Here is a 14357-nt window from a genome sequence, read left to right on the forward strand (position 1 = left end):
CCGCGGGCATATATTAATTAATATTTGATTACTACATAACGGCAGGCAGATAAGAAGCAGTTTAATTAACGTCGTCGAGTACACGAGCTAACGATTATTAAGTTCAATTTATCTCGGAACGCTTCGAGCCGGCGAAGTGACATATGGAAATTACGATTTTTCATAGTTTCGCTCGGATACCGTGTTCTGACTGTTCAAGGTTGAAGTGATTATTCTATTTATGGAGATTCCGAGCGAGCAATGTCCGTGACGCCATTTTATTTCGCTCATAAGTGGAACGTCTGAAACGCAAATACTGGCGGCGGGACTCGACTGCGCATCTGTTTATTATTTTACAACGAGAACGACGGGAGAATGATTCATTGAAGTAACAAACCGCTTGAACGTAAACATACTGGGAATATTTATGAAAAATAGGACATTTTCTACGCTTATATATTGCACGCTAACTTTACGAACAAACGTATAAAATTCCCGGTGTAGCAACAATTGAAGAATTAGAAGTGATAATTAAAGAATTATTGTAGAAATAATTAAAGAATTATTGAAGCGATAAGTAATTATCGAAGCACTAATTAAATTGTTCAATTAAGGATCTCAAGAAAAACTGTTCAGATACCAGCATGAATAAAATTGTGAATATTTATTTAAAATGAAGACTGCATAAAATTGTATAAAATTCGCAGTGCAGCAATAATTAAAGGATTAGCGAAGTAATAATATATAGCGAAGAATTACTGAAGCAGTAATTAAAATTGCTCAATTGGGAATTCGATGAGAGAATGCTCGAACATTCGTGGGAATAAAATGTTGTTCGAACAAGTAGTAGTCTTCATTATTCACCCTGTATATTAGCTATTCAAATAAAATGCAAGGTCCTGGTGCATTATGTTTAGATAGGAGTGTAACATTTTTATCGACTCGTTGCAGCCAAGAGTTTGAAATATGCATTATCGTGAGCCTTGCCGTGCTGAAATTTTAAACTGGGTTAACGTAAAAATATGCTGGTACACCTCCTCCATTTTTCATAACAAGATATCCACAAGATTTTCATAGAAACCATATTTTTTGAAGAATTAACGTGATCCGTGTTACGTTGCATAGGTAATAGTTTATCGACTTTAAATTTAGTCCTAGTTACGATTGTTCGCAAAACTCTTCGAAGAACGCTAATCATTTTCCAATTCGGACAATGTGGACGGCAGAGTTTATACACTTCTGGCAACAATAAGTTGATGGAATGCAATATAATGGAGACGACAAAAGAATAGAGTAACTTAGCGTAGATTGTGAATTCAATGCTGATCCTGATTTTTATTAATTATTTTATTGAAACGAAAACGCTCTTTATTGCAAGGATGAAGTTACGATAAAATTGTTTATCATAGCTATTTCATGGTAATTAATAGATCTGCATGAATGCATAAAAATCTGCGCTCTTAGAAGTGCACAAAAAAGGCACAATCCAGAAGTGCATACAAAACTGCACAATCCAGAATGCATAAAAATGCATCCTATGAACGCATAAAAATCTGCCTATTTGAAAAAATGCACAAAGATCTGCCCAGCCTGCACGTGTATTAATATTTGCACAACCTCGAAACGTGTACAAAATATTATAATCTAGAAGTGCATGCAAATTAGCACGTACCAAAAATGCATAAAAATCTGCATAAACCAGGAATGCATAAAAAACTGTACAACTCGGCAAATGTGGGAATATCTACACAACCCGGAAGTGCACATAAATCTGCACAATACAGAAATGCATAACGATCAGTTCGTTCCCGAAGTGCATAAAAATCTGCACTTTGCAAAAGTGCATAAAAATCTGCCTGTTTGAAAAATGAACAAAAAAATTGCACAATCTGTATACATATACATACATATCTCCATAATCCAAAAACGCATGAACGTATGCAATTTAGACGTACAACTTCCGAACAATAAAAATAATTAAATGAAAAAATGCATTCTCACTGGACACACTTTTATGTTGCGATCAATGCAAACTTTCGAGTTGTATGCAGATCTTTAAATTGCTCGTAATTAGACTGCGGACTTTTATGGAAAGGTTGAAAATAATGTAACAGCGTTTTAAGATCCTTGTAACGTGAGCGCTGGTTTTATATTTCACTCATCGATTCTCGCCGTAAATGCATAAAATCCGCGGTCTACTCGTGATCGCCGCTGGTGCACCGTTCATCAAAACAATTCCACGCGAATCGAAAATTCGTCGGATTCGCGAAGAAAGTTGAACGCGAGCAGATCGATGATCCTTTCGGGAACACAATGGAAAGTGGCATTTAAATTGAAATGTTCACCGATGGAGCACGAAATGGCAGAGGATGCGGACCGGTGCCCGTAGGCGTGCTAATAAACAGAATGCTAAAAACGCGCGCGGGTCATTCGGCTGACCTCCTTGAAACGGAGATGATCGCGGGGACGTTCGAGAGCGGGCCAGTTATTGCATTCGTGACAGGAAGATATTAAATGCATCGTTTATTTTAATCTGCGACGCCGTAATATCGCCCTGTGCACACAGCGCGGATCCCTCGGCGTGCATACGACCGGCCCCGAGCACCTACCAGCGGGGTGCACAGCGTCGTAATGCATAATCGCGCGAAAGGACATTCGCTGAAAGTGCGAAATGCATTGTCGGATATTTCTATTAAACTTTTCCGACCGGACCACGGCGCCCATTGTTCGGGAAATGTTTGCTGCGCCGTTCGAAGAAATTCTGTACCGTGATCGATGCACTTTTGCTGCAGTCTCTATCGCTCACCTGTATATTTCATACCCGATGCGTTTATTCAAATAAATTGGCTCGTTCCATACGACAATGTGAATATTGTATTACATGGTTATTAATCATTTTGCGTTGTCAGAATCAAGCAAACAGCGGCTTTGAATGGAAAGTTTTGTAAACAATGCACTTCGATGCACCTTTATGCACTTTAAAGTCTAATGTTTCATAATCGTTCTTTCATTGTATCAGCTTGTACAACTTTCTAAATTAGGTTCGTACAGCTGTACACAGTTTGTTAAATTTTTAACGTCATAACGAGGGCGCATAAGAATGCATGGGAGTGCATAGAAGTGTACAGAAAGGAATAGATCTGCATAGAAATGCATAAAGCTGTACATATAGCTATACATATAGCTATACATGTTCATAAAATTGCGTAGACAGGCATAGAAGTTCGCAGAAGTGCATGAGAGTGCATAGAACTGCATAGAAGTGCAGAAAAGTACGTAAAAGTACATAAGAGTGTATAGAAAGTAAGCAAAATTGCATAAAATTACAGAGAAATGCATAATGGTGCATAGAAGTGTGTATAGCTCTGCGTGTAACTGCATGAAAGTGTATAGAAGTACATGAAATTACGTAAAATTGGATAGACGTGCATAAGAATAGAACTGCACAGAAGTGAATAGAACTGGATAGAAGTGCAAAAAGTGTCTAGAAATGAATAAAATTACATAAAATTATATAGAACTATATGGAAGTCCACAAAAGTATATAAAAGTACATGAAATTCCATGGAACTGCACAGAAGTGTAAAAAGTGCAAAGAAATAAAGAAAATTGTATAAAACTGTATAGGTGCAAAAAACGTATAGAGATGAATAAAATCGAATAAAATCGCATAAAATCGCGTAAAATCGCATAGAAGTGCATTTCTCACGAGATTTTAATTTTGTACGTTTCAATTAATTTGCAGACTGAGTTCGTTGAATCGAGCTACAGGCATAAACAAACGCACATCGACTACTGGCTCGAGAAATCTCAGAATCGGTCAATAAAGTGCAGCGCGCGTACGGATTTCCCGGTTGTTTTTTTTGTTATGTTCGCGTAACATATTCGCGGCGGTTATTTGCGCCGGTCCAAGCCGTAGTTATACACGGGTCCCGTAAAACAAACGGTGCAATAAATATTCATCTGACACATCTATAAACCCAATAATTGCATCGGCCTTGACGATCGTCGCGGTTCAAGCGACTCGCGGCACGGCTGCGCCCATCCGAACGTCAAATTTATCCTCGTCCACGGCTGCTCGGAGACGAAATGACCTCCTTGCATTTACAGATGCACACGCTGTGCCCACCCTTCCATTCATCGGCGGCGTTTCCTTTGATATCGGCGATCATTCGAATTACTTTGTTGTTTATGTAGATTTCTTAACGCTAGGCTTACGCAGATATTATATATAATATAATATGATATGAAATGATATGATATAATATAATATGATGTAATATAATATAATGTAATATAATATAATGTAATATAATATAATATAATATAATATAATATAATATGATATAAAATAATATGATGTGATATAATATGATATGATATAATATGATATGATATGATATGATATAATATAATATAATATGATATAATATAGTATAATATAATATAAAATAATATGATGTGATATAATATAATATGATATAATATGATATGATATGATATGATATGATATAATATAATATAATATAATATGATATAATATAATATAATATAATATAATATAATATAATATAATATAATATAATATAATATAATATAATATGATATAAAATAATATGATGTGATATAATATGATATGATATAATATGATATGATATGATATGATATGATATGATATGATATAATATGATATAATATGATATAATATGATATAATATAATATAATATAATATAATATAATATAATATAATATAATATAATATAATATAATATAATATAATATAATATAATATAATATAATATAATATAATATAATATAATATAATATAATATAATATAATATAATATAATATAATATAATATAATATAATATAATATAATATAATATAATATAATATAATATAATATAATATAATATAATATAATATAATATAATATAATATAATATAATATAATATAATATAATATAATATAATATAATATAATATAATATAATATAATATAATATGATATGATATAATATAACAATATATAATCTATATATTAGGGTCCTCCTAATATTTAGGTACATTCTTTTTTCTATTGTATTTATTTATATTTGTTTCATTTAATATTTTTCAACATACACATTAGCACAAAATTGAATGGAAATAATATCTCATTAATTTCATGAACCAAATTATTATTGGGAAAGTGAAACTTCTGATGACTTCTTTTTCTTTGAACTTATTGTTTAGACGTATCTCGGCACAATTGAATTAGAGCAGCGAAACGTAAGCCAACGGCGATCTTCGCGGAATAGGCTCCCCGTGTTCCCCGCGGGCGACTGTTACGAGTGCCAGTGGTTACAAAGGAGCACAGAAAATGGTGGGAGAGAACGAAGTTTACGGGTGCTGTTAGGGGTCCTTGCGGACCCGCGATGTAGCATCGGCCGAAGTACGAGCAACATAAATATCGAGGATGCATGTGCCGCGGTACGGCCGCAATTAGAGACAGAGACGCGAGTAAAGAAGCCACGGGACGAGCAGAGCCCCGAGGGGGCGGGGTAGAAACGAGTCGGCGATGAGCCGAACAGTACTAGCAAGTCGTGACCCAGCGTCGGAATATAGTTATCGGGTATAGGCCGGCTGCTAGAAAGCCATCCGCTGGATCTCGAAGGCGTAAATTGGTCGAGGGGGTCGTTTTATTACGAGAGGGGGATGCCGCGGGGGGGAAACGCAAGAGTCTCCGGACATGAACTGTTCGACGGTCTCCGGATGGCCACTGTGTTGCCTTCTATCCTTAGCCTCTGTCTTTGTGCACGGCTTCCTCGCCACGCCGCCACCTTGGTATCCGCGTTTTATTTGTCCTGTTCACCGGACGAGGAGATGCCTCGACACCGTTCTGTGCTGTACCATGGTATACCATGGTACACCATGGCAAACCGTAGCAAACCGCGCCGCTCGGCACCGCTCTGCACCGCTCTGCGCGCGGAATCTCGCTCGCTGAACAGCGGTTCTCATCTGAAGTTGCGCTTTCTTCGGCCAGAGCTCTCGGCAATGTTCGAATGAAATTGAGAGATATTTCGAATAAATTCTTCGAATAGAATTTTAGTAGAGAAATATTTGGAATATACGATTTTATTCGAAATATTCGTCGAATATAATTTTACTAGAGAAATATTTGGAATATACGATTTTATTCGAAATATTCGTCGAATATAATTTTATTAGAGAAATATTTGGGATACGATTTTATTCGAAATATTCGTCGAATATAATTTTACTAGAGAAATATTTGGAATATACGATTTTATTCGAAATATTCGTCGAATATAATTTTATTAGAGAAATATTTGGGATACGATTTTATTCGAAATATTCGTCGAATATAATTTTATTAGAGAAATATTTGGGATACGATTTTATTCGAAATATTCGTCGAATATAATTTTATTAGAGAAATATTTGGAATATACGATTTTATTCGAAATATTCGTCGAATATAATTTTACTAGAGAAATATTTGGAATATACGATTTTATTCGAAATATTCGTCGAATATAATTTTATTAGAGAAATATTTCGAATAAAATTTCATTCGGTTCATATTCGAATAAATTTTTCGAATAACATTTTTGAATACAGTTCTATTCGAATAATTGAATTCGAAATATTTCTCGAATAAAATTTTATTCGAAGAGTTTATCCAAGAAATATTTTGAATACAATTTTATTCAAATATAATTATTATTATTTATATAAGATTATATTAGAGTACCATTTTGAATAAATTCTATCGATAGAATTTTATTTAAGGAATATTTTTAATACGATTTTATTCGAGAAATATTTCGGCTATATTTTTAACTCGTATACTCGTCACGAAGAGATGGCAATATTGTATGGTAAATTGTTGCAATTTTGGTGAGTATTAAAACATGTTCGGAAACTTTAATCTGTTTTGAATATTTGAAGGCCAAGACCAAATAAAAAGGTATAAATAATAATCATTATTAAATATAATATACTCGTTATCGTTTACTTCATTCGCGACACATTTTAGGTACACATTTTTCAAAGAGATCTCAACAAGTAATTAGTTAATCCTTGGACAACGGACCATTTTAACAATTATACAATTAACAATTAATCTAATAATAATCCTCAGCTTTATTCATGAATTTTTCAAAATATATTTTTGAAGATCCTTCTTGTCAATTTACTATTCTGTTCATTATTCCTAGTGAAACAATAATGTATTTAAAATGATTCCCATAAATTGAGTAATTAGGTGACGTTTAAAATTGCAATGGGTCAAAATGGCTCGATAACCGCAGTCCGAAGGTTGATTCTCCGCATAATTTTATTGGATCTCGCGCAGATTCCACGTAGACCGCACTCGCCCTGAGAAACAGTTTTATATAATGCGACTAATAATTGCTGTGGTAATCATAGTGGCCGGTGTTGCGTAAGAGAAAAACGTTCGTCGATCGACGATTGGCCGCCAGTTAAACGGCCAACAATAAAGCCGGTCGTCCTCGGTGTCGATCCATCGATATTATTCGATAAACAAACGTTGTCCGGCTGGAAATCTTTCTAGTCATCGAGGTGACGAATCAGTGGGATCCACCGCCGGTTTCCGCTGAACCGGCTCGATCATTGATCGAGATTAATGGGCGCGCGGCACAAGCGCTATTCATTGTTCGGTGCGCGGACTCTGTGACCTTGGATCCGGAGCCGACAACAACCGAGAGAATCGTACGTGCGAGTATTCTAGCGCGAGTAGGTTCACGGCTGCTTCGTGCACCATAAATATTCCCATGAATGCGCGGCTAAGTCGTTTTGCTTGCTGGTTAGCCGGCACCGACGATTAACTGCGTTTAACAAACGAAATTTTACGAGCACCGGCGATCGGACACCGGACGATCGGAGTTCGGCATTATTCTCCCGAATTGTTTCGAAGATAAATATTTATCCGAGATCGTTATCCGTGTGAGTTCTTTTCAGTCGAATTGTTTATTCGAATTCGTCGATCATTCGTTATTCGTCAGCGATATTTTGCATCTATTTATTCGAATAATTCTTTAATAAATTATTCTATTTATTTTGACGAATAATTCTTTAATAAATTATTCTATTTATTTTGACGAATAATTCTTTAATAAATTATTCTATTTATTTTGTCGAATAATTCTTTAATAAATTATTCTATTTATTTTGTCGAATAATTCTTTAATAAATTATTCTATTTATTTTGTCGAATAATTCTTTAATAAATTATTCTATTTATTTTGTCGAATAATTCTGAAATAAATTATTCTATTTATTTTGACGAATAATTCTTTAATAAATTATTCTATTTATTTTGACGAATAATTCTTTAATAAATTATTCTATTTATTTTGTCGAATAATTCTTTAATAAATTATTCTATTTATTTTGTCGAATAATTCTTTAATAAATTATTCTATTTATTCTGTCGAATAATTCTTTAATAAATTATTCTATTTATTTTGTCGAATAATTCTGAAATAAATTGTTTTATTCACTTAGACGAACAATTCTCTAATATATTGTTCTACTTATTTATTCGAATAATTCTATAATATATTATTCTATTTGTTTATTCGAATAATTCCGTAATCAATTATTCTATTTATTTAGTCGAATAATTCTCTAATATATTATTCTATTTGTTTATTCGAATAATTCCGTAATCAATTATTCTACTTATTTATTTATATGATTCTTTAATAAATAATTCGAATAAATTATTCCATTTATTTAGTCGAATTTAACTTTTATTATAAACTCACACATGCACTTTAATTGTACAATTCGATATATGTGAATATAATTTGTACAATGTCATCGAAGATAAAATTTTATAAAATCGTTCGATGCTATAAGATTCATATGTAAAATATTAAAAATATTATACACGCATATATATACAGATTACGTGTAAAATCTTGGCGACGAGTTCGACTCGTTGCACATTACATAAGCCGAAACCCGACGAACTGTCATAGCGAGTCGGCGTACGGGAGCGTTTACAACGAGTGTCTTCATTTACAGGAATTATTTAATCATTTAACGGAGTGCTACGTAAAATCCAGGTAGACACGGCATGGCGCGTTTAACGAAATTAATTTCGCCTCCGGGGGCAGGCATAGAGATTGCGCTTGGAATGCAATTTGCGGAATGTCCAAATAAGCGGCGCGGAAGCGAGGGCACGCTCTCTCTCCTCTCTCTCCCTCTCTCCTCTCGCTTTCTCTCATTTCTCTCTCAACTCCGCTCGCGATCGTCTCGCGAAACGTTGGAATCATTCGACACGCGCGTAAACGCGACAAAAGGGTCCAACTGCTTCTCCTGGCCCATAAATATTCGCCGGGTTTCGTCCTCGCGTAGAAACGCCGCGCCGCGCCGGTCGCCGCACGCATCGCTGAATCCCAGTTATGTGCAGACGTGCTAATAACGAGCCGATTCTGCTCCGACGCGAATTCCGTACTACCGTTGCACGACACTCCGGCCACCCCACGATTTATAGACGCTCCCGCTGTCCCCGGGATCATGCTTCCGACGCGAAAAACCGGGCATTACTTCACCGACGGTCTTATTGCACGAATTGCAAACTGCATTTCGATGATGGATGCGCTCTGACCGAGGAAATTACGAGACGAAAACTGGAATGACGATTTCATATTGTGCATCGTGCGCGTTTATTTTAATTTGTATTTTATTGCAAGGTACATTCGTTTAAATAGCTGTTTTATGTTTTAGCCGCTTAGTTGTTGATTAAACGGAATTCATTCGCGAATAAAGTGTTCGACTAAATAGAATTCGTTCGAATAAAATATTCGATTAAATAGAATTCATTCGAATAGAATATTCGACTAAATAGAATTCATTCGAATAAAATAGTCGACTAAAAAGAATTCATTCGAATAAAATGATCGACTAAATAGAATTCATTCGAATAAAATGTTCGACTAAATAGAATTCATTCGAATAAAATGTTCGACTAAATAGAATTCATTCGAATAAACTGTTCGACTAAATAGAATTCATTCGAATAAAATGTTCGACTAAACAGAATTCATTCGAATAAAATATTCGATTAAACAGAATTCATTCGAATAAAACGATCGACTAAATAGAATTCATTCGAATAAAATATTCGACTAAACAGAATTCATTCGAATAAAATATTCGACTAAAAAGAATTCATTCGAATAAAATATTCGATTAAATAGAATTCATTCGAATAAAATATTCGACTAAATAGAATTCATTCGAATAAAATGTTCGATTAAACAGAATTCATTCGAATAAAATGTTCGACTAAACAGAATTCATTCGAATAAAATATTCGACTAAACAGAATTCATTCGAATAATTAAAAACGTTAAATGTTAATTAAAAACAATTCGAATATTGCCCAATCCTGTTAATCCTCCTAATCGTCGACATTTTCGTGTTACAAATGTGTTCGAGATCGTTGTTTGTCCCGAAACAAAGCGAGATGAATCGGATTCAATCGGCAGTGATTTCTGTAGACCTCCTTGCAAAATCCTGCTACGGACCGAGCTAATTAACACGGAAAGCGAGTTAACGTTTCTAATCAGCCGCGATCGGCTAACGAGGATAAAATGGTCTGGCCCCGGACAAACTAAAACACCGGAAAATCGCTGTACGCCCGGGAGCTGCTTTGAAAGGGAAATTTCAGTTGGCCTTAGCCGGCTTCCATTTAACTGCCGATTAAGCGATATCAATCGCGAATACGCTTGACAGGGAGGCGCGGGAGTTATTCGATGTAATAACTTAATTGTCCGCGGAGTGTCTGATCGCGTATGCGCATCTGTTTTATCGGGCAATTAGGCGCCGACGAAGACGGCCGACTTTAACCCCTGAGGAGAGGTCGCGACTTATCTGATAAGCGCCTGGGAAATCATTTTGCAAATACTGGGTCTAATTAGATCGACGATTTTACACGCTCCGAGAAACAGGACGTTGCGAAGTGCCTTATAATTTTGATGAATATCGAGATTACAATGTAACAAGCTTTATTAAAATATTACTTGTTACATTGTCTTGCAGAGAGATCTACTTGAACATTGTTTTAGAAGACTTTCGTGCATTGAATCAATTTATTAAAGTACCTTTATCTTTTTTTGTATCCTTTTTTCTTAATATCGCATTCACATGAGCAAACTGATAACTTGGAGCTGTTAACATACTAAAATTATCAACGTACTATAAGCACCTTAAGAAACGAAGTAAGTAGCTTCTGTATCTTGTAATTAGTGCGTTCCTATTTCGAAACATTGCCTGTTAATTATCTTCTAGAGACCTGTTTGAACATTCTTGTACAAGACTTCGATACTTTGAATCAAATTTATTAAATAGCTTTTATATTTTTATATACCTTTCTCTTAGTATCACAGTCGCATAAGTAGACTGATTTTATGCACTTCTTGGAGCTATTAACGTATTAAAATTATTCACGCATTAAGGTCAGTAAGACACGGAGTACACGAGTAGCTGGCGTACCTCGTAATTAGCGCATTTTTAATTAGCATAAAAATCCACGATCTACACGTAAGTTCCGCATCGTTACGAGCGCTGCGGCGAACGTCGAAAATATTTACAATTGCGGCGGGATTGTGCTGGAACGAGTATTTAATACTCTAATTATCGCGATGCAATTTACTCGGACGGTTGCGGATTTGAAAAAAGGGACAGGGAAATTGACTGGTTAATTGGCTCGAACAATTTTCCGAATTTATTTAAACCGCGCTCGCGGCTCGGCCCTTTTACGGCGGGCATTATGGTACTATCCGGGCGGTACGCGTTGAAAATAATTAGTTTTTTAATGGAATTATGCGGGCCGTTTGTTATTCACGGCGCGTCTACGTGCCCGGTGAAATCGGTAAATTGAATTTCCGGAGATACGGAAGAAATATGTTTCTGAAAGCGCGGACAGTGGTTAATAAGTAAATGGCACCGGGGAGTTTATTGCTCGTCCCGTTAAAATCTCGAGAAGTAAATTTTAATGAAATTATTTTTCCGCCGATCCGATACAGGCTTCTCTCTCTCTCTCTCTCTCTCTCTCTCTTTCTCGTTTAAATATCGGCCAGCAAACGTTTCTGCCGGCGAACCAGGCGAAACGAGAGCGAACCCGCGTGCTTTTTACCGTCGAATTCAGCGGCTGTAACTCGCGGCGACCGAGCTGGTTACGATCTGATAACCCAGTTCAATTATCGGATCGCCGGAATTCGCGCGGCTCATTAAAGTCGATTAACGTCGTGTCTTCGCACGCCTCGCGGATGAATATACAGCAGCTTCATAAATTTTCCCGTTTGCATATTAATGCTTAAATAACGTCGCGATAATTTGCGACGCGAGACTCCTCCCGTGCCGAGCCTGACACGAGAACCCAGTCGAAAGCAGCCGTGAAACGTGCGATCGACTGAAAAGGACCTGGAGAAGTTGCGTGCTCGTCGGCGGATGTCTTCATTTTTCATTCTTGATTCGGAAACGCGTAACTTTAAAAAACGGTGTTTTTTTCCAACGTAATATCGTTCTTGATGTATTAGCAAAAAGGTATAGTTCGAGGTCAAGATGTGCAACGTCGTTGAAAGCTGTTTCTTCGAGCAATAAATTATAACATTTTTTTCGTTGATAAGTGATCAAGTAATACAAAGTTCACTTTTTCGCTTCTTGTGGGTCGGTTCGATTTATTTAACGGATCTGAGAAATATCTTCAGTGATTATGATATCATTGAACTATTATTGGTGGCGATTTTAAGAATCTTGAATTAGCGAACAATTATTATGAAGAATAGACAATATAAATCGTAATTTAGTGTACACTTCCATTTTGCATTTTTGATTCGAAACGATACAATTTTAAAAAAAGATATTCGTTATCGTTTTTGATTTATTAGAAAAAGATATAGTTGAAGGTCGAGATGGAAATTGTTGTTAAAATGTATATTTTAGAAGGAACGAGAAGTTGTGGAACCCTTATCTTCGATACATATTGAAATGAGTTCATGTTTTTCTTTCTCGCGCATCAATTTTTGCGAGCAGATCTGAAAAATACCTAAACTAACAGTATGTCACCGTAACTATTATTTATGGATAAGCTGCGGATCGTTATACAAAATAGAAATTTTCCAAGACGAGTGTAAAATAACAGAGACTGAATAGAAATAAATCGTTCTTTTTATAACATTGATAAGTTGAAAATAGTGTGACGATATTATTAAAATAATATGATAATATTAATAAAATAGCATGACAATATTATTAAAATAGTATGACAGTATTATGAAAATCGTATGATAATATTATTAAAATAGTATGGCAATATTATTAAAATAATATGATAATATTATTAAAATAATATGATAATATTATTAAAATAATATGATAATATTATTAAATTCTTCTTGCGTCTCCATGATCTTATATTTCAACTACCCATTTTTCTCATAAATGCATAAAATCCTGCAGTCTATTTACGAATGTTTCAAGAATGTCAAGCTGCTGGAACATTATCAATCCTTAACCCTTATTCATTATTCGTCGTAAATTATTCGCATAATTTTTTATTCGAATAACCAGTATAATAACATATTCGAATAAATAATTTTTGTTCCATTCAATATTTATTCGATAGTCTCTCGACTAAAATAGTAGTATTCGTTGGTCTCCGTCTCCCATCTGTCATCCAAATAAAATTTTAAATTTATTTATATATAATAATATAATTATATATATATAATATATATATAAATAATATATAAATAATATATAAAAAATATATGTATATATAATAATATAATTTGTTATTTTAATTTTAAAATTATCACTAAAATACCTATCACTAAAATTGAAATAACTCGAACAATAACAAAGTTTCCGAGCAGAAATTTGCACTGCGTTTTATGCGCATGATATCGAAGAAAATCGGCTACGGATCTTTCAATCCGATTTATTTTCCATGAAAGGAAAATTGTTTCTATCATTAAAAAAATCAGTCGGCCTAATAATTTCCAAGTAATTCGAAATAGCGTGGAAAATGCTAATCGTTAAGCATATTTTCCGAATTTCATCCGGAAGATTGCTGGTAGCCAATTTTCGACTTGACGAATTCTTCAGATGCATCGATCGAGAGTCTCGCGCCCAAGGCGCGATAAAAAAGGACAACCGGTTCGAGGGAGTGATAGCGGATGATGTTCGGTGCGCGGAGCTGCTGGACATCGAATAACGTCGAGTCACTGACACGTGGACGATTGATCGGGTGGCACGTACGTCGGACTATTAGCGCAATCGGAAACGACATCCGTCGATAAAGTAGTCTTGTTGCGGGCCGTGTACGCGGGCCCG

General features: G+C 35.1%; 1 protein-coding gene across 3 annotated transcripts in view; it reads right to left on the minus strand.

The window, feature by feature from the left end:
* Positions 1-14357, minus strand: part of LOC117220633 (uncharacterized) — a 550762-nt gene that overhangs the window by 79528 nt on the left and 456877 nt on the right. The gene's annotated exons all lie outside the window — the stretch shown is intronic.

Source organism: Megalopta genalis, chromosome 2, assembly GCF_051020955.1.
Source record: "Megalopta genalis isolate 19385.01 chromosome 2, iyMegGena1_principal, whole genome shotgun sequence".
Classification (NCBI taxonomy): Eukaryota; Metazoa; Arthropoda; class Insecta; order Hymenoptera; family Halictidae; genus Megalopta; species Megalopta genalis.